At 37.6% G+C, this 11,366-nt stretch overlaps 1 long non-coding RNA gene across 1 annotated transcript; it reads left to right on the top strand.

Annotated features, from left to right (window-relative positions):
- The first annotated feature begins 352 nt into the window (after positions 1 to 352).
- On the top strand, positions 353 to 7,113 carry LOC146569650 (uncharacterized). Its single transcript, XR_014893377.1, has 2 exons — positions 353 to 511; positions 599 to 7,113. It is a non-coding gene; the product is annotated as an uncharacterized LOC146569650 (long non-coding RNA).
- The last annotated feature ends 4,253 nt before the right edge of the window (positions 7,114 to 11,366 follow it).

The raw sequence follows: 11,366 nt of genomic DNA on the forward strand, positions 1-11,366 counted from the left end.
AGAAACAAAGTAAACGATGCTGTGTTTGTAACAAGGGGGAGAATGGCTGTGCCCACATGGTTAATAATAATAATAATAATAATAATAATATATTATATTGATATTTGTGTGTATTTGAACGGGGCTGATTTACTTTCACCGTGGCCTGAGGCTATCAAACTTGAACTGCAGGTAAAACTTTACAGAGCCCTCCAGATGAACCTACAGCCCGGTCACTGTGTTAGCCTGTAGAGAGAGCAGCAGCATGCATGCATTGTCCCAGGATCTATTACAGTATATGGGTGCCCCCTAGCGTATGAATTCTTTTTGCTTCAAATAAGATTCAATTTAGAGGAGCCGTCGGACACGGAAACCGATTCAGTCTGCTCTCTCGCATCGACCAAACTAACGAGCACCATTTTAAACTGATGACTGTTTGTTTAAATTCTGTTTTACATGACTTGGACGGCAAACCTTTGAGAGTTGCCAAAGTTGGATTTACTTTTTGCCACTTCAGGCAGTCCCAGCGGTGGTATATAGACCAATTGTGTCTTTATTCTAGAACAAATTAGCCGATTATATTTTGTCTGCATTACTATTTTGTCGGTTTTGTTTACAGATCCCGTGAACATGGAAAGTCTGTAAATAAAATACCCCGCAAGGTACTGGCTTATCGAGGACCCAGTTTTGCTTCAAATGGTAAGTATGCGATTTGTATGCTTTATTATGATAAATCAGCAATGTTGCAATGCTTTATCCTTCTGCTCACAATTAAATATCATATTAAATAGGCTCATCTCTTCAAATAAAAGACTTGTGCTGCAGACGGAGCATAACGTAGACTACATATATACGATGCTTCTACAATGCGCACTGACTACGGACGACTCCGTCAGTCATCTCTGCCTATTATCGCAGCGTTAATTTATATGACGAATCGCATCAAGCCCAACTAGTTTGCAAACACCCATTCATAAAGTTACCCGATAGTGATAGTGAGGCAGGAGGCTGTATTCTTATAGTAACAAACCTACCAAATGCATATGTTGCTGATTCGTCCGTAGCGGGATGCATCTTCTCTCTTATTCAGAATATATTTAGTCTTCTCTTTTTCGACACAGTGCTCAGACTGAAGCTGGCAAAGCTTCCTCTCCAACAGACGGGATCAGACACAAAAAGCACGCTGTTTATTGGAAAATTGCAATGTCTGATCATGCAAAAACTTTGGAGAGCCAAAACAAACAACTGATTCACGTCATGTGTTGTTAGGCGAGAGACTGGAAATATAAGTTGACGTGTCGTCCGAGCAGAATATCATTTGATTGCCTCTGGAAATGATAAGTAAGCTTTACAGCAGGCAGAGAGAGAGAGAGAGAGAGAGAGATCCTGTGCGCCTTTTTCTCTCCTACAGTAATATGGCCAAAACGCGCTCGTACGCGGCTGCTTTGTGTGGGCTATTGAGGCGAGAGGGAGGGGGTGAAGTCAGAACAGACACCTGTCTTTAAGTATGGCGAGCAATCTTTATGAGATTTTGCATATTAGGAAATATATGGAGAAAGCAAGCCAAGACGCAATATCAGCCAAGCTATTATTAAACACGTAAAAATTAATTTAGCATAAATAATTTAATAAATGCTCTAACTTTATCCTACAAAATGCTAATACATGAGTTATTATTATTATTATTATTATTATTATTATTATTATTATTATTAAGAAATATCAGTAATGACATAAGAGGGTAATTAACCTTTTAGCAGATACTCCTTTAGCATGTATGCATCAGGCAGATAGTAGGAAAGCCTATATATAAATTATGACTGCCCAATGAACCACGCGTAAATATGCACAGAAATTTGCGCACTATTTTCTTAACGCATAAACGTTCCCACAGCAGCACAACTGCTTAACTATTAGACCCCCCACTTCAAAACTCTTGTCCTGCAGTTTTTCTTAATTCGCGGATTTAAAAGTTTCCTGTGTGATTTGTACTGGTTCTCCTTTTCAAGCAGAGGATAAAAGCAGTGTATGCTCAGCAAGCCTGCATGCACATAACAATTGCGCTGCCCAACGGGATCAGTATCGATTAAGAGGAGACAGAGGATGTCGCCTGCACTAAATATTTACTGATCACAGACAAATAGCTAGATCTTTAACGATTTCCCATGCTCTGACAGGGAGAAAGGACTAAATCACTTTATTATTGTTAGTAAAACAAAGCACAGTCTCTGGAACACGGGACTGGAGATGTGCTGATTGGAATGATTGCAGTTAAATTAATCGATAGCGAGATAGACAATTCTTGAGATTTACGGGCGTGCGAAGGAAAAGCTTTCCCTCCAATATCAGGTTAAACTGGGAAGTGCGCTCCGACGTGATTATATTCTGCAAAACGTTATAGACATATACTAAAAACCGAATGTAGTTAAAAACATTTTTTTAAATTCCTACAAATATGCTTTTAAAACGCACCAAGATCTAAAAAAAGAAAATTGAACTGCTGACGGCCAAAGAGCTCTCTCACACTTGTGCTAAATGTCAAAAATGAAAAAAAAAAAAAAAAGAAGAAGTTGACTTTAATCTTCCTCCACCAAGTCCTTCATGCAGATAGAGGGATACTGACCCGGAGGTCTCCAAGTTCCCGGCCTGATTAACCCTTCCAGACCCAAGCAGGAGCAAAGGTTAACCAGGCTAATCAACTTCAAGAGTCTGATTGAATTAGATGACAGTGTGGAATCAAGACAGAAACTAAACTGTGCCACTTAAAAAACACCCCGAAGAGAGATATTGGTCATATTTTTGCCCACTGACGCAATCTAAATCAAAATATCGTAAATGAAGAAAGAATTTCAGATAACTTATAAGCTGATTATTTTCTAGTTAAAAAGGCAGCACGTCAAAAAAAAGATTACAAGCATAACACACACATTAGTATAAAAACAAAACAAAGAGCCAAAAAAACTTAACACCTCCAAATTGTTTCTCCTTCATTTGATTATGGTGGATGTGTCCCATATTTCATGGGACTTTCATCTGTTGCACTGAATATCAATCAGTACCTTTTACCTCCGGTAAAGGTTGACTCTTTGGAATGGTAGGTCTTTGTGATATTATGGGTAGGGGAAAAAGAAACAAACCAAATATTCAAATTTTTTATTTTTTTTACCAACATTATTACAGGACCAAAGAACAAAAAGGCAGCATAAGAAAAGTAGCATGATGTAGGGATATTTTAAAGTTCACATTTTTATGATAAATAAACAAACTTAACTTAATTATATCATTAATATAGAATTTGTTTTATTTTATTTTATTTTTTGGCTTTTATCCTGACCAGACGTACACTGTAGTTTATTTTGATATGAATATTTTAATGGTTATATTGCTCTAAACAGGGATTTTGTAAGGTTTAAAGACTACTGTGCTTGTTTTTCTGATGTAAATGTAATTTTAATTTAGTCACAAAAAACAGCATTCCACTACCTCCAGTAACAGCGCTTTATTATAAATGTGGTATGTGTGCAAGCAAGTTGACGGCATACGCGTGCAGGCAGTATAAAAGCATTTAGCTATGTGGAGTGTGAGGAAAAAAGGTGTGTTTTAAAGTGTGTTCGTATAAGCAGCCATGCATGTTTCAATTGAAAACCTTACATAGAGTTCATTCAGCGGCGTGGATCACTTTCTCTCTGTCTGCTTGCCCCAAGGGCCACTATCTAAAAAGGCAATAGATCCCAGATAGCTCACTGTGTTCAATTTGCCAATGACAGATTATAGTGCCAGTTTAAACAGATAGGGATCAATTTGTCTCAATGAATTCTTTAGGCTGACTGCCAGCATGCTCTTAATGTATTTGTAAATGCTTTTGGTTTGAATCATTGCTGTTAGGTTTAAAGTGATCAAAACTGTAGGGAGAGAAAGATTAGTGTTGTAAGCGATGTGTTGTTTTGGCTGCTAAAGACTGCATAGATGGAGCATGCATGATGATTACTTCAGGCAGCAGCATTGTAGCAGCAATGACCAGAGGGTCAATGGTTTAACTCCAAGGACTCGCTGGGAAAGTCTGGGTAGGGGAATTGTGTGATAAGTGCTCTCTAACCCCCAGAAACTGCTGCTGAAGTGCCCATCGGCCAAGCAGATTAAATCCCATCTGTCCCAGTGGAGCTGTACGGTGACCATCAGTACAACAGTGCAGTTGTACCAGGCACTTGTGATATGTGTCTCTTTGAGCCCCTCACTTTTCCTTTTGAAAGAGAAGAGTGGGCAGTCCGCTTGCTTCACACTTTTTTTTTCATGCACTCAGAGAGAAAAAGTTTGGGAGAAGAAAGAAGAGAGAAAGTCGTAGCAGCATTCAGTCTCGAGCCAGACGTGGCTCACATGTGGCCCCAAAGGCAGCAGACAGTGTATTGAATTACTGTAACTCAAGGTGTAATGTGGTAGCAGTGGGGGATATGTAAAAACTACACAAACGGATGTAGTGGAGGCTTACTTCAGCTTCAGCTTACCGTTACAGCTATTCAGTGTTAAAGTGTGTTGTTTCTGTTCTTGAAGGTCATTTACAGTCATTTATAGCTATAACAGCAGCTTACGTTCTCAAGTGATAATCAGCCAGTATTTGATTAACCAATTATTTCAAACTGCTTCTGTTTTAAAAGCCTTGTATCTCCAGTTTAGTGATTTTTGTATATGTTCCTTCCTTCCTGAATAACTTTACTGTTTGTAGCATGAGGTCTCGCATTTGTGAGATCTCGGAAATACACAGTTTTTATGTGATGGTCTACCACGTAAAGTTATGAGATAACCAGTTAAGCATTAATGTTTTATATGTTAGTCAAGAAGTTAATTAAATAGTATTGTGTATAATATCAATTTGCAACATTTACCACTAATAAAGTTTTAAGATATGAGCTGTGTTTTGACTGCTTTTCTCTTTATAGCACCTACTGTATCATACATGTTAAGAATGAGGTTTTCCAGTTTTACTGTGATTGTTTGCCTTAAATGTATAAGCTATCAGTGTCTTGCTCTAGTAATTTGGCAGGATGCTTGGTTTTTTGGTGCTTTTAAGGTGCTAACGATGCTCACTGAAATTAAGATAATAAAGTCCTATTCATTTTATATTTGAATGATATTCCTGTGGCATTAATGTAAAAAACAATTACAATATCCTATACGCATCTCTGGTAATTTAATGATTAGGAGTAAGGTACAAATTAAGGAACGTTTTGATTATCCAACTACAGCTTCTGCAGTTTTACCCTAAGTTTCAAAACTGAGAAGCATTTGTCAGTTTTGAGATTTATGTGACTTACAGGGTTTCAACACAGTCGCACATAAGCTGTAGCTGTGCAATATAACTTGGACCACTTTTGAACACAAGAAATGCAGACTGAGAAATCAATCCAGAGTAAATGTTCTGTCATCAAAATGCACGTCATTGTAAAAGCACTGCAGTCACTGATACTGTAACTATGACCAAAACCAGCAGTCCATGAATATCGACAATTTTAACCACATCTCCACAGACACATATTCAGCATTTGTTACCAAAACATGTTCTATAATAGCAAATATTGCAATGCAATTTTTTTAAAGTCACATTTAATCCACATTTGTTCAGTGGTCTATAAGGGAGGGAATAAACGCAAGATGGAACGTGAGTGGGATCTGGAAAGACCTCCACATCCGTAATGACTCGACATAAGAAGAAGAAAATTTCATGACTTTGAGAGTGAAAGCCATTTGAAACCAAAAATCACGCATTGTTTGTCTCAGTTACTTTATCTTCACACGAGGACATACAGGAGTTACTTTTAGCTTTATTTTAGAACGTGAGCCGCAACACTTACTGAGTTGAATATTAGAGTTGTTTTTCTCACAATAAATTGAGAGGGGAGTTGTAAAAATGTTGTGATAATGTGCAGAGGTTGAAAAAAATAATGTCTTATTGTGATCTGAAATATATGTTGAACAGTGTGTATTTGATATACAAAGTTTTTAGATCAGTGTGTAGCAACTATATTTCGCCACTTCTTATTCGCTAATGTATGAAGGTTAGGATTAGCATTTTGTTATTAATGCAAACTCTTGAACATACTACTAGAAGTCACAAAACACTAAATGAATTCAGTATGTAGTACTTCAAGCTGTGCAGTAGCGGGATGATTGCCCAAAGGTAAAAGTGCATCTTCTAAATGTGAACTGTGAAAATAAACGAGCAAACAACTGTAATGTTAAACAAACTGACTGAAAATAACTATAGAAATAAAAACTCTAAATGCCTGAAGATATCACAAATTCTATTCATGTGTTTTTGTTTTGTTTGTAATTGTCATGAGTAATCTGTCCTTTTGTATGTAAAAGTATAAGAACACGGACAGGAGGTGTAACTATTGTTGCTTTCTGGCATGTTTTAGTGTGACAAAATTAAACACCTGATGCTGACAGCATTGTCTTTGACATCCCTCAGTTATATATTTTTTAAACAAGTAAGATAATTTAATTCATTGTATTTTTTTTAATACCAAGATGGCTTTTGGTTATATCATGGTAACTAGGCTACCCTAATTATCAGACCCTCAAATTAAGCGGCACCACAGACAATGGCGTTGCTTCAGCAACATCCCCCCTAAATTATAATGATTTATGAGAGAATCATTTAGATAACTGCCACTGTGAAACCTTGATTATTTTGTATCCTTAGGCTAAGACAGTCCTGTGTTTCATTATTTTGATTGTATTCAAACAGCATAAGTGCATTTTTATACTTTATATATCCACAGATAGCTTATTTAACAATTTTACATTTTGTAATTTGACAAATTATAATCCCGAAAAACAACAACTAACCACTACAGATTCATAGTATTAAGACTTTGGTGCATTTTACAGTCTGAAATGTGACTTGTGTTTAATTCAGCAATATTCAACAGGTACAGGAAATAATTATAGAAATAAAACACAGCTCTGAAACCAAGATGCTGGTGAACCAACACAAAACACTTGTGACTTAATCAGCTTTGGTGAATCACAGTCAGAGATGCATCTGTTTGCGGATCAATCGACAGGCGTAACAGAGCTGTAAACAACAATGGTGGCTGCAGAGCGAGTCTGTGCAGCCATAACGTCTGGCACACAGGAACTGGAAAGCAAGAAAGCAAACAGAGAACAAAAATGAACTTATTAGCTAAGTGTAAATACCAAAAAGACGAGAGCTATTGCGTGATCACCACTGTCTTTATACCAAAAACAAATGTTATAAACTGGTGTAATTTCCATGACAACAGCTGGCACAGGAGTGTGTGTCCTCAGGCAAAACAGTAGAAAAAAAAAACGAAAAGCGGTGGCCACACATGTCTTGTCGTGTATGTGTGGGGAAGCCTCATCTGGCTTGCAAAGGAGAAGTATCAGCAGGAAAAAAACAACAACACAAATATGTCTTGAAGCCAACAACAAAAACCTTCAGCTGGTGCCCATTAAATTACTAATTGAGTAAAGAAAGGCTCAGGGCAGTCCTGTACTGGTACTGAGGTGGTAACTTAAGTTCATAGTTAGCAGTAGGAAATCATCACAATATTGAGTCGAACCCTTCTTTCTTTTGAATTTACAATTCTGTCATCTCACAGCTTTAAAAATTCATCTCTGAATCCTACGCATTTCTCATGTCACTACAATATTCCAGCTTCTGTGATTTCAAGAGGAATTTCCAAATTTTACTTGGCTTTACCTCATTAGTAAAGCAGATGAAAAGGCCAGGCAACCAAATATAGTTTACCCATATTGTGTAGTTAATGGCAGTCAGCTTGGTACTGTACAGAGGTGCTTTAGCACTGTGCCTAGCAGCAACAATCCTCCTGGCTGTTTGGCCTTGGATAATATAACAACTTACTTTTGAAATAGATTCTTCAATTGAACAAGCTTTTAGTAGCTTTCAATTAACACAATAACTTCTATTCATTTACTTTTTTTGAACAGGTGTGCACTATGAACTATGCTTTTGTATGCTTATTTTTTTAATTCACTGTTTAAAAGATAAAGCCCTAACAAACAGCGGTACATCTCATAGCTACGTGCTCTTTGGCACACACCGCCTCACATATTTACTTGTTTAGTCTCTACAATACAATCAGGTATATTCTGATGCTTCAGTAATTTCCCGTCTCCCATTCACTCTTTTTTTAGCCATAGTGCCATTAACTATAATGGTGTTGGTAATAATCTTTTACACAGAGGATTTTTAGCTTCTCAGACAGACTGCTCTACAGTGTTAACTAATACTAACTCTTGGCTCCGTTTTTGATCCAGATTTCCCCGCATGAATGAAACAGTAGTAAAGCTTAGCTTGTTAAAAAGAGTGTGACTGATCTCTTCCAGGAAACATACAGTAGGGGGACAAATCTGTACAGTCAGGTTGAATAACTGGCATGGCAATGAGCCCACAATGCAAGGATTAGATCCTTTAAAACGAAAACTCTGAAGCAAAATGACATCATCGTGTATATTGGCTGGAATTCGTTTCTCGTATGAGAGAAAGCTACTTTTGGGGGGTTTGAATAGAAACAACTATAGGCAATTTACACATCAATAAATTTTGCTTTTCTATTTAAAAAAAACTATTTGGGGAAAAATAAATATGCATTTTCACTGTACATACTGTAAGTCTTTTTCTATATATCCCTCATATGTTATTTACACTCTCTGTGCAGATTCTCAGCCAGGATTAAAACTATGGTGTGATATTTGTCACCTTTATCACATGATACACACAATATAAACACCTCGCCTTACTTCTGAACTTGCTCTGCCCGTATTAAACTGCAGTGATAAAACAGTGGTCTACAAGAAAAATGCCAGTTTATTTAAATACCATATTGTTTGCAGCGCAAGGTGAAAATAATACCATAAACTATAAGGCTGCCCATAATAATATGGGTTCACACAGCCAGGCTGTGAGGGGGGGAAAAAAAGAGAAAAAAAAAGTAAGGCTTGTTTCATCAAGCTAATTGCCTGTTTGTGAGCAAGAGCAAACTTTTCTACCACCACTCTATTATGGAAGCTCTTTCTTAATCATAAATAGAGCCCTTGTATCCCAGAGGGACTTGCTATTCTAATTTACAATTGAACTAAAGACCAAAGCTATCAATCTTTCACAGACACTTTATTTCTGCCCCCCTTTCTCTCTTGTAATTGTGGTGACATAACCATAAACAACAGAGAAAATGCTGCTGTGACTGATCTGTGGAAACGACAGCATTAACACACGAGTTGCACATAAGCACAGCCACTCACCACATGCATGGTTTTGAGCGCACACACCAAGGTGCAGTCAGCAGTTAGTGCATGCAGTGGATAGCGACGCACACTTTCAGAACCTCCCACTGGCTCGTGGAGATCAAACTGGCCTGGATGGGGAAATTTGGATATGTTAAACAAAGTCTTGATACCACTTTATAACAAGGAAATCTTGATACATTTTTTATTGTAATTAAAGAAATTATTTAATTTGCAACTGCTTATAAAGTTATATTATTGGTAATTTATCATTGCGAGGCTGTGAAAAATCATGCTTTCCAGTATTTACACAATTTATAAAACAATACTATTATTGGTGAGGTCCCTGAGAAGCTATAAAAGTCTAAAGATGCTAATTATACTATATCATTATAGCCACATTCTTACATTTCTTACAACCCCAAACTGTTAAAGCTGTTTATAAACTCACTGTGTCCAGCAAACATTCTTTTCCCCAGCCTGACAACCCAAACACTGCTCTCATTGTCTTACAGCAGACATTATTAAATGAATTATTAAACAACATTGAGAAAACAATTAGCCACAATTTCTAAACACGTTATATAAGGTTCCTTATCAGAAATGGACGCCGAGGTGTAACATATCATGTTAAATACATGATTTAAATGTAGTGTGGGCAAGTGTGGGCTGTGGTGAAGGCAACAAAGGAAACTCGATATTATAGCTTTACATCTACAACAAAAGCACAAGAAGTTCTCATGCTGTCATCGTGCTAGTGTAGCGTCTCGGACACATTCCTGCTGACAGTGGCAATGCAGTGTCACCACCGCCGCACCGTGTCCCGTGATGCCTTTAATGATGAGTCTTTTCATTAATGAGTTAATACAAAAACTCTCAATGTCATCAGTAAAGATAAGAGGGAAGAAAGCGCTGCATTGTACACATAATGACAGGCTCCCTGCCTGCCCCTGAGATGTCACGGGTCAGCCATGTTAAGAATGTGTGTGCCCAATCATCCACTGATCTTTATCTGGTGGGCCTGCAGCTAACCATGACATGGGCCCAATCAGGGGTGCTGATGAATGGACAAAGAGACCCTTGAATTGTTGAAGCTGCCACATGACTGCTTCTCTACTAAATCACGATGACATTAGCAATCAATATAGCAATTACTGAACAAGATATTAAACATGTTCTTTAAAGCAATGATCTATACAAACTATACTGTACACTTTAAGAAGTTTTAAAGTTTTGTGTAAATTACAACATTTTTGGCATATGCTTTGGTAATCTGCAAGTTCATATACTGGCACCCGGGTTCAAAATGACAGATTTAAAGGCAGAAAAAAAGCAAAACACCACAAATAACTGATCCAACTTTGGGATTACACCGTTCCTCTTAACACAGTTCTCGGCTAACGACATACAAATTGACAAATTAGTACCTTAGATGGCTTTGGATGTCATAATGAGGTGGAATATAAAAGGCTGAAGAGATAAATTCCAGACATCACTGACATCATAAAACCTGACAAATTGTAATAACAGACTGTGTAATCCACACCACTGCCATTCTCATCTCTTCAAGCTTTCCCTGACACCGTCATAGTCTCAGATTCAAGTCTGCAGCCAGGTTTAGACAAAAAACCTATCCGGTCCAGTGACATTTGTCTCGTACTACATTATCTGAAATCAAACGCTCTATTCCACTCCCACCGTTCCATATAGAACAATCAGTCCGGCCCTAATGTGGGAATGTCTGTAATCCTCACAAAAGGACGCTGACATTTATACCCAGCAGAAATGAATTAGACAGGGCCTGGATTCCTCCAGTGGCTTTGTGCATGCTACACTAGACTGGGTGGATAGATAATGACACTTTATTACAGGGTCATTATGGCAGGTAGCTCTCATTGATGAAAAGGCAGATCTAGTCAACACAGGCAGCTGTGAGACAGGTGACCCGGCATGTTAACAAATATGGCAAATGGGCATTATAGGAATAATGAATTCAAAAGAAGCTCTGGGGACAGATAAACATAATAGCAGGAGTCATCTAAGGATTGCCAGGAAAGATACACATCTTATGACTGGTTTAAAGAAGTATTCTTAACTATTATGGCCTTGCTTTCCCACAG

The sequence above is a fragment of the Mchenga conophoros genome, linkage group LG7, assembly GCF_057382185.1.
Source record: "Mchenga conophoros isolate Kocher_MC1m ecotype Shallow Benthic linkage group LG7, M_conophoros_male_GT1.1, whole genome shotgun sequence".
Taxonomy (NCBI): domain Eukaryota; kingdom Metazoa; phylum Chordata; class Actinopteri; order Cichliformes; family Cichlidae; genus Mchenga; species Mchenga conophoros.